This window comes from Lissotriton helveticus, chromosome 6 (genome assembly GCF_964261635.1).
Source record: "Lissotriton helveticus chromosome 6, aLisHel1.1, whole genome shotgun sequence".
Taxonomy (NCBI): Eukaryota; Metazoa; Chordata; class Amphibia; order Caudata; family Salamandridae; genus Lissotriton; species Lissotriton helveticus.
In genome coordinates, this window is record NC_136067.1 from 1,136,029,352 (window position 1) to 1,136,044,370 (window position 15,019).

Consider the following 15,019-nt stretch of genomic DNA (forward strand, 5'->3'; position numbering starts at 1 on the left):
CACTACTCACTACTTACTACTCTGCACTCACTACTCTGCACTCACTACTCACTACTCTGCACTCACTACTCACTACTCTGCACTCACTACTTACTACTCACTACTCTGCACTCACTACTCACTACCCACTACTCTGCACTCACTACTCTGCACTCACTACTCACTACTCTGCACTCACTACTCTGCACTCACTACTCACTACTCTGCACTCTGCACTCACTACTCACTACTCACCACTCACAACTCTGCACTCACTACTCACTACTCACTAGTCTGCACTCACTACTCACTACTCTGCACTCACTACTCTGCTCACTAGTCTGCACTCACTACTCACTACTCTGCACTCACTACTCACTACTCTGCACTCACTACTCTGCACTCACTACTCTGCACCCACTACTCACTACTCTGCACTCACTACTCTGCACTCACTACTCACTACTCTGCACTCACTACTCACTACTCTGCACTCACTACTCACTACTCTGCACTCACTACTCACGAGTCACTACTCTGCACTCACTACTCTGCACTCACTACTCACTACTCTGCACTCACTACTCACTACTCTGCACTCACTACTCACTACTCTGCACTAACTACTCACTACTCACTACTCTGCACTCACTACTCACTACCCACTACTCTGCACTCACTACTCACTACTATGCACTCACTACTCTGCACTCACTACTCACTACTCTGCACTCACTACTCTGCACTCACTACTCACTACTCTGTACTCACTACTCACTACCGACTACTATGCACTCACTACTCTGCACTCACTACTCACTACTCTGCACTCACTACTCTGCACTCACTACTCACTACTCTGCACTCACTACTCTGCACTCACTACTCTGCACTCACTACTCACTACTCTTCACTCACTTCTCACTACTCTGCACTCACTACTCACTACTCTGCACTCACTACTCTGCACTCAATACTCACTAATCTGCACTCACTACTCTGCACTCACTACTCACTACTCTGCACTGCACTCACTACTCTGCACTCACTGCTCACCACTCTGCACTTACTACTCTGCACTCACTACTCTGCACTCACTACTCACTACTCTGCACTCACTACTCACTACTCTGCACTCACTACGCTGCACTCACTACTCTGCACTCACTACTCACTACTCTGCACTCACTACTCACTACTCTGCACTCACTACTCTGCACTCACTACTCTGCACTCACTACTCACTACTCTGCACTCACTACTCACTACTCACCACTCACTACTCTGCACTCACTACTCTGCACTCACTACTCTGCACTCACTACTCACTACTCTGCACTCACTACTCTGCACTCACTACTCACTACTCTGCACTCTGCACTCACTACTCACTACTCACCACTCACAACTCTGCACTCACTACTCACTACTCACTAGTCTGCACTCACTACTCACTACTCTGCACTCACTACTCTGCTCACTAGTCTGCACTCACTACTCACTACTCTGCACTCACTACTCACTACTCTGCACTCACTACTCTGCACTCACTACTCTGCACCCACTACTCACTACTCTGTACTCACTACTCTGCACTCACTACTCACTACTCTGCACTCACTACTCACTACTCTGCACTCACTACTCACTACTCTGCACTCACTACTCACGAGTCACTACTCTGCACTCACTACTCTGCACTCACTACTCACTACTCTGCACTCACTACTCACTACTCTGCACTCACTACTCACTACTCTGCACTAACTACTCACTACTCACTACTCTGCACTCACTACTCACTACCCACTACTCTGCACTCACTACTCACTACTATGCACTCACTACTCTGCACTCACTACTCACTACTCTGCACTCACTACTCTGCACTCACTACTCACTACTCTGTACTCACTACTCACTACCGACTACTATGCACTCACTACTCTGCACTCACTACTCACTACTCTGCACTCACTACTCTGCACTCACTACTCACTACTCTGCACTCACTACTCTGCACTCACTACTCTGCACTCACTACTCACTACTCTTCACTCACTTCTCACTACTCTGCACTCACTACTCACTACTCTGCACTCACTACTCTGCACTCAATACTCACTAATCTGCACTCACTACTCTGCACTCACTACTCACTACTCTGCACTGCACTCACTACTCTGCACTCACTGCTCACCACTCTGCACTTACTACTCTGCACTCACTACTCTGCACTCACTACTCACTACTCTGCACTCACTACTCACTACTCTGCACTCACTACTCACTACTCTGCACTCACTACGCTGCACTCACTACTCTGCACTCACTACTCACTACTCTGCACTCACTACTCACTACTCTGCACTCACTACTCTGCACTCACTACTCTGCACTCACTACTCACTACTCTGCACTCACTACTCACTACTCACCACTCACTACTCTGCACTCACTACTCTGCACTCACTACTCTGCACTCACTACTCTGCACTCACTACTCACTACTCTGCACTCACTACTCACTACTCTGCACTCACTACTCACAACTCTGCACTCACTACTCTGCACTCACTACTCTGAACTCACTACTCTGCACTCACTACTCACTACTCACTACTCTGCACTCACTTCTCACTACTCTGCACTCACTACTCACTACTCACTACTCTGCACTCACTACTCACTACTCTACACTCACTACTCACTACTCTGCACTCACTACTCTGCACTCACTACTCACTATTCTGCACTCACTACTCACTACTCTGCACTCACTACTCACTACTCTGCACTCACTACTCTGCACTCACTACTCTGCACTCACTACTCTGCACTCACTACTCACTACTCACTACTCTGCACTCACTACTCACTACTCTGCACTCACTACTCTGCACTCACTACTCACTACTCACTACTCTGCACTCACTACTCACTACTCTACACTCACTACTCACTACCCACTACTCTGCACTCACTACTCTGCACTCTCTACTCACTACTTTGCACTCACTACTCTGCACTCACTACTCACTACTCTGCACTCACTACTCTGCACTCACTACTCTGCACTCACTACTCACTACTCTGCACTCACTACTCTACACTCACTACTCACTACTCTGCACTCACTACTCACTACTCACCACTCACTACTCTGCACTCACTACTCTGCACTCACTACTCTGCACTCACTACTCTGCACTCACTACTCACTACTCTGCACTCAGTACTCACTACTCACTACTCTGCACTCACTACTCACTACTCTGCACTCACTACTCACTACTCTGCACTCACTACTCTGCACTCACTACTCACTACTCTGCACTCACTACTCACTACTCTGCACCCACTACTCACTACTCTGCACTCACTACTCTGCCCTCAATACTCTGCACTCACTACTCACTACTCTGCACTCACTACTTACTACTCACTACACTGCACTCACTACTCACTACCCACTACTCTGCACTCACTACTCTGCACTCACTACTCACTACTCTGCACTCACTACTCTGCACTCACTACTCGCTACTCTGCACTCTGCACTCACTACTCACTACTCTGCACTCACTACTCACGAGTCACTACTCTGCACTCACTACTCTGCACTCACTACTCACTACTCTGCACTCACTACTCACTACTCTGCACTCACTACTCACTACTCTGCACTAACTACTCACTACTCACTACTCACTACTCTGCACTCACTACTCACTACCCACTACTCTGCACTCACTACTCACTACTATGCACTCACTACTCTGCACTCACTACTCACTACTCTGCACTCACTACTCTGCACTCACTACTCACTACTCTGTACTCACTACTCACTACCGACTACTATGCACTCACTACTCTGCACTCACTACTCACTACTCTGCACTCACTACTCTGCACTCACTACTCACTACTCTGCACTCACTACTCTGCACTCACTACTCTGCACTCACTACTCTGCACTCACTACTCTGCACTCACTACTCTGCACTCACTACTCACTACTCTGCACTCACTACTCTGCACTCACTACTCTGCACTCACTACTCACTACTCTGCACTCACTACTCTGCACTCACTACTCACTACTTACTACTCTGCACTCACTACTCTGCACTCACTACTCTGCACTCACTACTCACTACTCTGCACTCTGCACTCACTACTCACTACTCACCACTCACAACTCTGCACTCACTACTCACTACTCACTATTCTGCACTCACTACTCACTACTCTGCACTCACTACTCTGCTCACTAGTCTGCACTCACTACTCACTACTCTGCACTCACTACTCACTACTCTGCACTCACTACTCTGCACTCACTACTCTGCACCCACTACTCACTACTCTGCACTCACTACTCTGCACTCACTACTCACTACTCTGCACTCACTACTCACTACTCTGCACTCACTACTCACTACTCTGCACTCACTACTCACGAGTCACTACTCTGCACTCACTACTCTGCACTCACTACTCTGCACTCACTACTCACTACTCTGCACTCACTACTCACTACTCTGCACTAACTACTCACTACTCACTACTCACTACTCTGCACTCACTACTCACTACCCACTACTCTGCACTCACTACTCACTACTATGCACTCACTACTCTGCACTCACTACTCACTACTCTGCACTCACTACTCTGCACTCGCTACTCACTACTCTGTACTCACTACTCACTACCGACTACTATGCACTCACTACTCTGCACTCACTACTCACTACTCTGCACTCACTACTCTGCACTCACTACTCACTACTCTGCACTCACTACTCTGCACTCACTACTCTGCACTCACTACTCACTACTCTGCACTCACTACTCTGCACTCACTACTCTGCACTCACTACTCTGCACTCACTACTCACTACTCTGCACTCACTACTCTGCACTCACTACTCTGCACTCACTACTCACTACTCTGCACTCACTACTCTGCACTCACTACTCACTACTTACTACTCTGCACTCACTACTCTGCACTCACTACTCTGCACTCACTACTCACTACTCTGCACTCACTACTCACTACTCTGCACTCACTACTTACTACTCACTACTCTGCACTCACTACTCACTACCCACTACTCTGCACTCACTACTCTGCACTCACTACTCACTACTCTGCACTCACTACTCTGCACTCACTACTCACTACTCTGCACTCTGCACTCACTACTCACTACTCACCACTCACAACTCTGCACTCACTACTCACTACTCACTAGTCTGCACTCACTACTCACTACTCTGCACTCACTACTCTGCTCACTAGTCTGCACTCACTACTCACTACTCTGCACTCACTACTCACTACTCTGCACTCACTACTCTGCACTCACTACTCTGCACCCACTACTCACTACTCTGCACTCACTACTCTGCACTCACTACTCACTACTCTGCACTCACTACTCACTACTCTGCACTCACTACTCACTACTCTGCACTCACTACTCACGAGTCACTACTCTGCACTCACTACTCTGCACTCACTACTCACTACTCTGCACTCACTACTCACTACTCTGCACTCACTACTCACTACTCTGCACTAACTACTCACTACTCACTACTCTGCACTCACTACTCACTACCCACTACTCTGCACTCACTACTCACTACTATGCACTCACTACTCTGCACTCACTACTCACTACTCTGCACTCACTACTCTGCACTCACTACTCACTACTCTGTACTCACTACTCACTACCGACTACTATGCACTCACTACTCACTACTCTGCACTCACTACTCTGCACTCACTACTCACTACTCTGCACTCACTACTCTGCACTCACTACTCTGCACTCACTACTCACTACTCTTCACTCACTTCTCACTACTCTGCACTCACTACTCACTACTCTGCACTCACTACTCTGCACTCAATACTCACTAATCTGCACTCACTACTCTGCACTCACTACTCACTACTCTGCACTGCACTCACTACTCTGCACTCACTGCTCACCACTCTGCACTTACTACTCTGCACTCACTACTCTGCACTCACTACTCACTACTCTGCACTCACTACTCACTACTCTGCACTCACTACTCACTACTCTGCACTCACTACGCTGCACTCACTACTCTGCACTCACTACTCACTACTCTGCACTCACTACTCACTACTCTGCACTCACTACTCTGCACTCACTACTCTGCACTCACTACTCACTACTCTGCACTCACTACTCACTACTCACCACTCACTACTCTGCACTCACTACTCTGCACTCACTACTCTGCACTCACTACTCTGCACTCACTACTCACTACTCTGCACTCACTACTCACTACTCTGCACTCACTACTCACTACTCTGCACTCACTACTCTGCACTCACTACTCTGAACTCACTACTCTGCACTCACTACTCACTACTCACTACTCTGCACTCACTACTCTGCACTCACTACTCTGCACTCACTACTCACTACTCTGCACTCACTACTCACTACTCTACACTCACTACTCACTACTCTGCACTCACTACTCTGCACTCACTACTCACTATTCTGCACTCACTACTCACTACTCTGCACTCACTACTCACTACTCTGCACTCACTACTCTGCACTCACTACTCTGCACTCACTACTCTGCACTCACTACTCACTACTCACTACTCTGCACTCACTACTCACTACTCTGCACTCACTACTCTGCACTCACTACTCACTACTCACTACTCTGCACTCACTACTCACTACTCTACACTCACTACTCACTACCCACTACTCTGCACTCACTACTCTGCACTCACTACTCACTACTTTGCACTCACTACTCTGCACTCACTACTCACTACTCTGCACTCACTACTCTGCACTCACTACTCTGCACTCACTACTCACTACTCTGCACTCACTACTCTGCACTCACTACTCACTACTCTGCACTCACTACTCACGAGTCACTACTCTGCACTCACTACTCTGCACTCACTACTCTGCACTCACTACTCACTACTCTGCACTCACTACTCACTACTCTGCACTAACTACTCACTACTCACTACTCACTACTCTGCACTCACTACTCACTACCCACTACTCTGCACTCACTACTCACTACTATGCACTCACTACTCTGCACTCACTACTCACTACTCTGCACTCACTACTCTGCACTCGCTACTCACTACTCTGTACTCACTACTCACTACCGACTACTATGCACTCACTACTCTGCACTCACTACTCACTACTCTGCACTCACTACTCTGCACTCACTACTCACTACTCTGCACTCACTACTCTGCACTCACTACTCTGCACTCACTACTCACTACTCTGCACTCACTACTCTGCACTCACTACTCTGCACTCACTACTCTGCACTCACTACTCACTACTCTGCACTCACTACTCTGCACTCACTACTCTGCACTCACTACTCACTACTCTGCACTCACTACTCTGCACTCACTACTCACTACTTACTACTCTGCACTCACTACTCTGCACTCACTACTCTGCACTCACTACTCACTACTCTGCACTCACTACTCACTACTCTGCACTCACTACTTACTACTCACTACTCTGCACTCACTACTCACTACCCACTACTCTGCACTCACTACTCTGCACTCACTACTCACTACTCTGCACTCACTACTCTGCACTCACTACTCACTACTCTGCACTCTGCACTCACTACTCACTACTCACCACTCACAACTCTGCACTCACTACTCACTACTCACTAGTCTGCACTCACTACTCACTACTCTGCACTCACTACTCTGCTCACTAGTCTGCACTCACTACTCACTACTCTGCACTCACTACTCACTACTCTGCACTCACTACTCTGCACTCACTACTCTGCACCCACTACTCACTACTCTGCACTCACTACTCTGCACTCACTACTCACTACTCTGCACTCACTACTCACTACTCTGCACTCACTACTCACTACTCTGCACTCACTACTCACGAGTCACTACTCTGCACTCACTACTCTGCACTCACTACTCACTACTCTGCACTCACTACTCACTACTCTGCACTCACTACTCACTACTCTGCACTAACTACTCACTACTCACTACTCTGCACTCACTACTCACTACCCACTACTCTGCACTCACTACTCACTACTATGCACTCACTACTCTGCACTCACTACTCACTACTCTGCACTCACTACTCTGCACTCACTACTCACTACTCTGTACTCACTACTCACTACCGACTACTATGCACTCACTACTCACTACTCTGCACTCACTACTCTGCACTCACTACTCACTACTCTGCACTCACTACTCTGCACTCACTACTCTGCACTCACTACTCACTACTCTTCACTCACTTCTCACTACTCTGCACTCACTACTCACTACTCTGCACTCACTACTCTGCACTCAATACTCACTAATCTGCACTCACTACTCTGCACTCACTACTCACTACTCTGCACTGCACTCACTACTCTGCACTCACTGCTCACCACTCTGCACTTACTACTCTGCACTCACTACTCTGCACTCACTACTCACTACTCTGCACTCACTACTCACTACTCTGCACTCACTACTCACTACTCTGCACTCACTACGCTGCACTCACTACTCTGCACTCACTACTCACTACTCTGCACTCACTACTCACTACTCTGCACTCACTACTCTGCACTCACTACTCTGCACTCACTACTCACTACTCTGCACTCACTACTCACTACTCACCACTCACTACTCTGCACTCACTACTCTGCACTCACTACTCTGCACTCACTACTCTGCACTCACTACTCACTACTCTGCACTCACTACTCACTACTCTGCACTCACTACTCACTACTCTGCACTCACTACTCTGCACTCACTACTCTGAACTCACTACTCTGCACTCACTACTCACTACTCACTACTCTGCACTCACTACTCTGCACTCACTACTCTGCACTCACTACTCACTACTCACTACTCTGCACTCACTACTCACTACTCTACACTCACTACTCACTACTCTGCACTCACTACTCTGCACTCACTACTCACTATTCTGCACTCACTACTCACTACTCTGCACTCACTACTCACTACTCTGCACTCACTACTCTGCACTCACTACTCTGCACTCACTACTCTGCACTCACTACTCACTACTCACTACTCTGCACTCACTACTCACTACTCTGCACTCACTACTCTGCACTCACTACTCACTACTCACTACTCTGCACTCACTACTCACTACTCTACACTCACTACTCACTACCCACTACTCTGCACTCACTACTCTGCACTCACTACTCACTACTTTGCACTCACTACTCTGCACTCACTACTCACTACTCTGCACTCACTACTCTGCACTCACTACTCTGCACTCACTACTCACTACTCTGCACTCACTACTCTGCACTCACTACTCACTACTCTGCACTCACTACTCACTACTCACCACTCACTACTCTGCACTCACTACTCTGCACTCACTACTCTGCACTCACTACTCTGCACTCACTACTCACTACTCTGCACTCAGTACTCACTACTCACTACTCTGCACTCACTACTCACTACTCTGCACTCACTACTCACTACTCTGCACTCACTACTCTGCACTCACTACTCACTACTCTGCACTCACTACTCACTACTCTGCACCCACTACTCACTACTCTGCACTCACTACTCTGCCCTCAATACTCTGCACTCACTACTCACTACTCTGCACTCACTACTTACTACTCACTACACTGCACTCACTACTCACTACCCACTACTCTGCACTCACTACTCTGCACTCACTACTCACTACTCTGCACTCACTACTCTGCACTCACTACTCACTACTCTGCACTCTGCACTCACTACTCACTACTCTGCACTCACTACTCACGAGTCACTACTCTGCACTCACTACTCTGCACTCACTACTCACTACTCTGCACTCACTACTCACTACTCTGCACTCACTACTCACTACTCTGCACTAACTACTCACTACTCACTACTCACTACTCTGCACTCACTACTCACTACCCACTACTCTGCACTCACTACTCACTACTATGCACTCACTACTCTGCACTCACTACTCACTACTCTGCACTCACTACTCTGCACTCACTACTCACTACTCTGTACTCACTACTCACTACCGACTACTATGCACTCACTACTCTGCACTCACTACTCACTACTCTGCACTCACTACTCTGCACTCACTACTCACTACTCTGCACTCACTACTCTGCACTCACTACTCTGCACTCACTACTCACTACTCTGCACTCACTACTCTGCACTCACTACTCTGCACTCACTACTCTGCACTCACTACTCACTACTCTGCACTCACTACTCTGCACTCACTACTCTGCACTCACTACTCACTACTCTGCACTCACTACTCTGCACTCACTACTCACTACTTACTACTCTGCACTCACTACTCTGCACTCACTACTCTGCACTCACTACTCACTACTCTGCACTCACTACTCACTACTCTGCACTCACTACTTACTACTCACTACTCTGCACTCACTACTCACTACCCACTACTCTGCACTCACTACTCTGCACTCACTACTCACTACTCTGCACTCACTACTCTGCACTCACTACTCACTACTCTGCACTCTGCACTCACTACTCACTACTCACTACTCACCACTCACAACTCTGCACTCACTACTCACTACTCACTAGTCTGCACTCACTACTCACTACTCTGCACTCACTACTCTGCTCACTAGTCTGCACTCACTACTCACTACTCTGCACTCACTACTCACTACTCTGCACTCACTACTCTGCACTCACTACTCTGCACCCACTACTCACTACTCTGCACTCACTACTCTGCACTCACTACTCACTACTCTGCACTCACTACTCACTACTCTGCACTCACTACTCACTACTCTGCACTCACTACTCACGAGTCACTACTCTGCACTCACTACTCTGCACTCACTACTCTGCACCCACTACTCACTACTCTGCACTCACTACTCTGCACTCACTACTCACTACTCTGCACTCACTACTCACTACTCTGCACTCACTACTCACTACTCTGCACTCACTACTCACGAGTCACTACTCTGCACTCACTACTCTGCACTCACTACTCACTACTCTGCACTCACTACTCACTACTCTGCACTCACTACTCACTACTCTGCACTCACTACTCACTACCCACTACTCTGCACTCACTACTCACTACTATGCACTCACTACTCTGCACTCACTACTCACTACTCTGCACTCACTACTCTGCACTCACTACTCACTACTCTGTACTCACTACTCACTACCGACTACTATGCACTCACTACTCTGCACTCACTACTCACTACTCTGCACTCACTACTCTGCACTCACTACTCACTACTCTGCACTCACTACTCTGCACTCACTACTCTGCACTCACTACTCACTACTCTTCACTCACTTCTCACTACTCTGCACTCACTACTCACTACTCTGCACTCACTACTCTGCACTCAATACTCACTAATCTGCACTCACTACTCTGCACTCACTACTCACTACTCTGCACTGCACTCACTACTCTGCACTCACTGCTCACCACTCTGCACTTACTACTCTGCACTCACTACTCTGCACTCACTACTCACTACTCTGCACTCACTACTCACTACTCTGCACTCACTACGCTGCACTCACTACTCTGCACTCACTACTCACTACTCTGCACTCACTACTCACTACTCTGCACTCACTACTCTGCACTCACTACTCTGCACTCACTACTCACTACTCTGCACTCACTACTCACTACTCACCACTCACTACTCTGCACTCACTACTCTGCACTCACTACTCTGCACTCACTACTCACTACTCTGCACTCACTACTCTGCACTCACTACTCACTACTCTGCACTCTGCACTCACTACTCACTACTCACCACTCACAACTCTGCACTCACTACTCACTACTCACTAGTCTGCACTCACTACTCACTACTCTGCACTCACTACTCTGCTCACTAGTCTGCACTCACTACTCACTACTCTGCACTCACTACTCACTACTCTGCACTCACTACTCTGCACTCACTACTCTGCACTCACTACTCTGCACTCACTACTCACTACTCACTACTCTGCACTCACTACTCACTACTCTGCACTCACTACTCTGCACTCACTACTCACTACTCACTACTCTGCACTCACTACTCACTACTCTACACTCACTACTCACTACCCACTACTCTGCACTCACTACTCTGCACTCACTACTCACTACTTTGCAGTCACTACTCTGCACTCACTACTCACTACTCTGCACTCACTACTCTGCACTCACTACTCTGCACTCACTACTCACTACTCTGCACTCACTACTCTGCACTCACTACTCACTACTCTGCACTCACTACTCACTACTCACCACTCACTACTCTGCACTCACTACTCTGCACTCACTACTCTGCACTCACTACTCTGCACTCACTACTCACTACTCTGCACTCAGTACTCACTACTCACTACTCTGCACTCACTACTCACTACTCTGCACTCACTACTCACTACTCTGCACTCACTACTCTGCACTCACTACTCACTACTCTGCACTCACTACTCACTACTCTGCACCCACTACTCACTACTCTGCACTCACTACTCTGCCCTCAATACTCTGCACTCACTACTCACTACTCTGCACTCACTACTTACTACTCACTACACTGCACTCACTACTCACTACCCACTACTCTGCACTCACTACTCTGCACTCACTACTCACTACTCTGCACTCACTACTCTGCACTCACTACTCACTACTCTGCACTCTGCACTCACTACTCACTACTCTGCACTCACTACTCACGAGTCACTACTCTGCACTCACTACTCTGCACTCACTACTCACTACTCTGCACTCACTACTCACTACTCTGCACTCACTACTCACTACTCTGCACTAACTACTCACTACTCACTACTCACTACTCTGCACTCACTACTCACTACCCACTACTCTGCACTCACTACTCACTACTATGCACTCACTACTCTGCACTCACTACTCACTACTCTGCACTCACTACTCTGCACTCACTACTCACTACTCTGTACTCACTACTCACTACCGACTACTATGCACTCACTACTCTGCACTCACTACTCACTACTCTGCACTCACTACTCTGCACTCACTACTCACTACTCTGCACTCACTACTCTGCACTCACTACTCTGCACTCACTACTCACTACTCTGCACTCACTACTCTGCACTCACTACTCTGCACTCACTACTCTGCACTCACTACTCACTACTCTGCACTCACTACTCTGCACTCACTACTCTGCACTCACTACTCACTACTCTGCACTCACTACTCTGCACTCACTACTCACTACTTACTACTCTGCACTCACTACTCTGCACTCACTACTCACTACTCTGCACTCACTACTCACTACTCTGCACTCACTACTTACTACTCACTACTCTGCACTCACTACTCACTACCCACTACTCTGCACTCACTACTCTGCACTCACTACTCACTACTCTGCACTCACTACTCTGCACTCACTACTCACTACTCTGCACTCTGCACTCACTACTCACTACTCACCACTCACAACTCTGCACTCACTACTCACTACTCACTAGTCTGCACTCACTACTCACTACTCTGCACTCACTACTCTGCTCACTAGTCTGCACTCACTACTCACTACTCTGCACTCACTACTCACTACTCTGCACTCACTACTCTGCACTCACTACTCTGCACCCACTACTCACTACTCTGCACTCACTACTCTGCACTCACTACTCACTACTCTGCACTCACTACTCACTACTCTGCACTCACTACTCACTACTCTGCACTCACTACTCACGAGTCACTACTCTGCACTCACTACTCTGCACTCACTACTCACTACTCTGCACTCACTACTCACTACTCTGCACTCACTACTCACTACTCTGCACTAACTACTCACTACTCACTACTCTGCACTCACTACTCACTACCCACTACTCTGCACTCACTACTCACTACTATGCACTCACTACTCTGCACTCACTACTCACTACTCTGCACTCACTACTCTGCACTCACTACTCACTACTCTGTACTCACTACTCACTACCGACTACTATGCACTCACTACTCTGCACTCACTACTCACTACTCTGCACTCACTACTCTGCACTCACTACTCACTACTCTGCACTCACTACTCTGCACTCACTACTCTGCACTCACTACTCACTACTCTTCACTCACTTCTCACTACTCTGCACTCACTACTCACTACTCTGCACTCACTACTCTGCACTCAATACTCACTAATCTGCACTCACTACTCTGCACTCACTACTCACTACTCTGCACTGCACTCACTACTCTGCACTCACTGCTCACCACTCTGCACTTACTACTCTGCACTCACTACTCTGCACTCACTACTCACTACTCTGCACTCACTACTCACTACTCTGCACTCACTACGCTGCACTCACTACTCTGCACTCACTACTCACTACTCTGCACTCACTACTCACTACTCTGCACTCACTACTCTGCACTCACTACTCTGCACTCACTACTCACTACTCTGCACTCACTACTCACTACTCACCACTCACTACTCTGCACTCACTACTCTGCACTCACTACTCTGCACTCACTACTCACTACTCTGCACTCACTACTCTGCACTCACTACTCACTACTCTGCACTCTGCACTCACTACTCACTACTCACCACTCACAACTCTGCACTCACTACTCACTACTCACTAGTCTGCACTCACTACTCACTACTCTGCACTCACTACTCTGCTCACTAGTCTGCACTCACTACTCACTACTCTGCACTCACTACTCACTACTCTGCACTCACTACTCTGCACTCACTACTCTGCACCCACTACTCACTACTCTGTACTCACTACTCTGCACTCACTACTCACTACTCTGCACTCACTACTCACTACTCTGCACTCACTACTCACTAC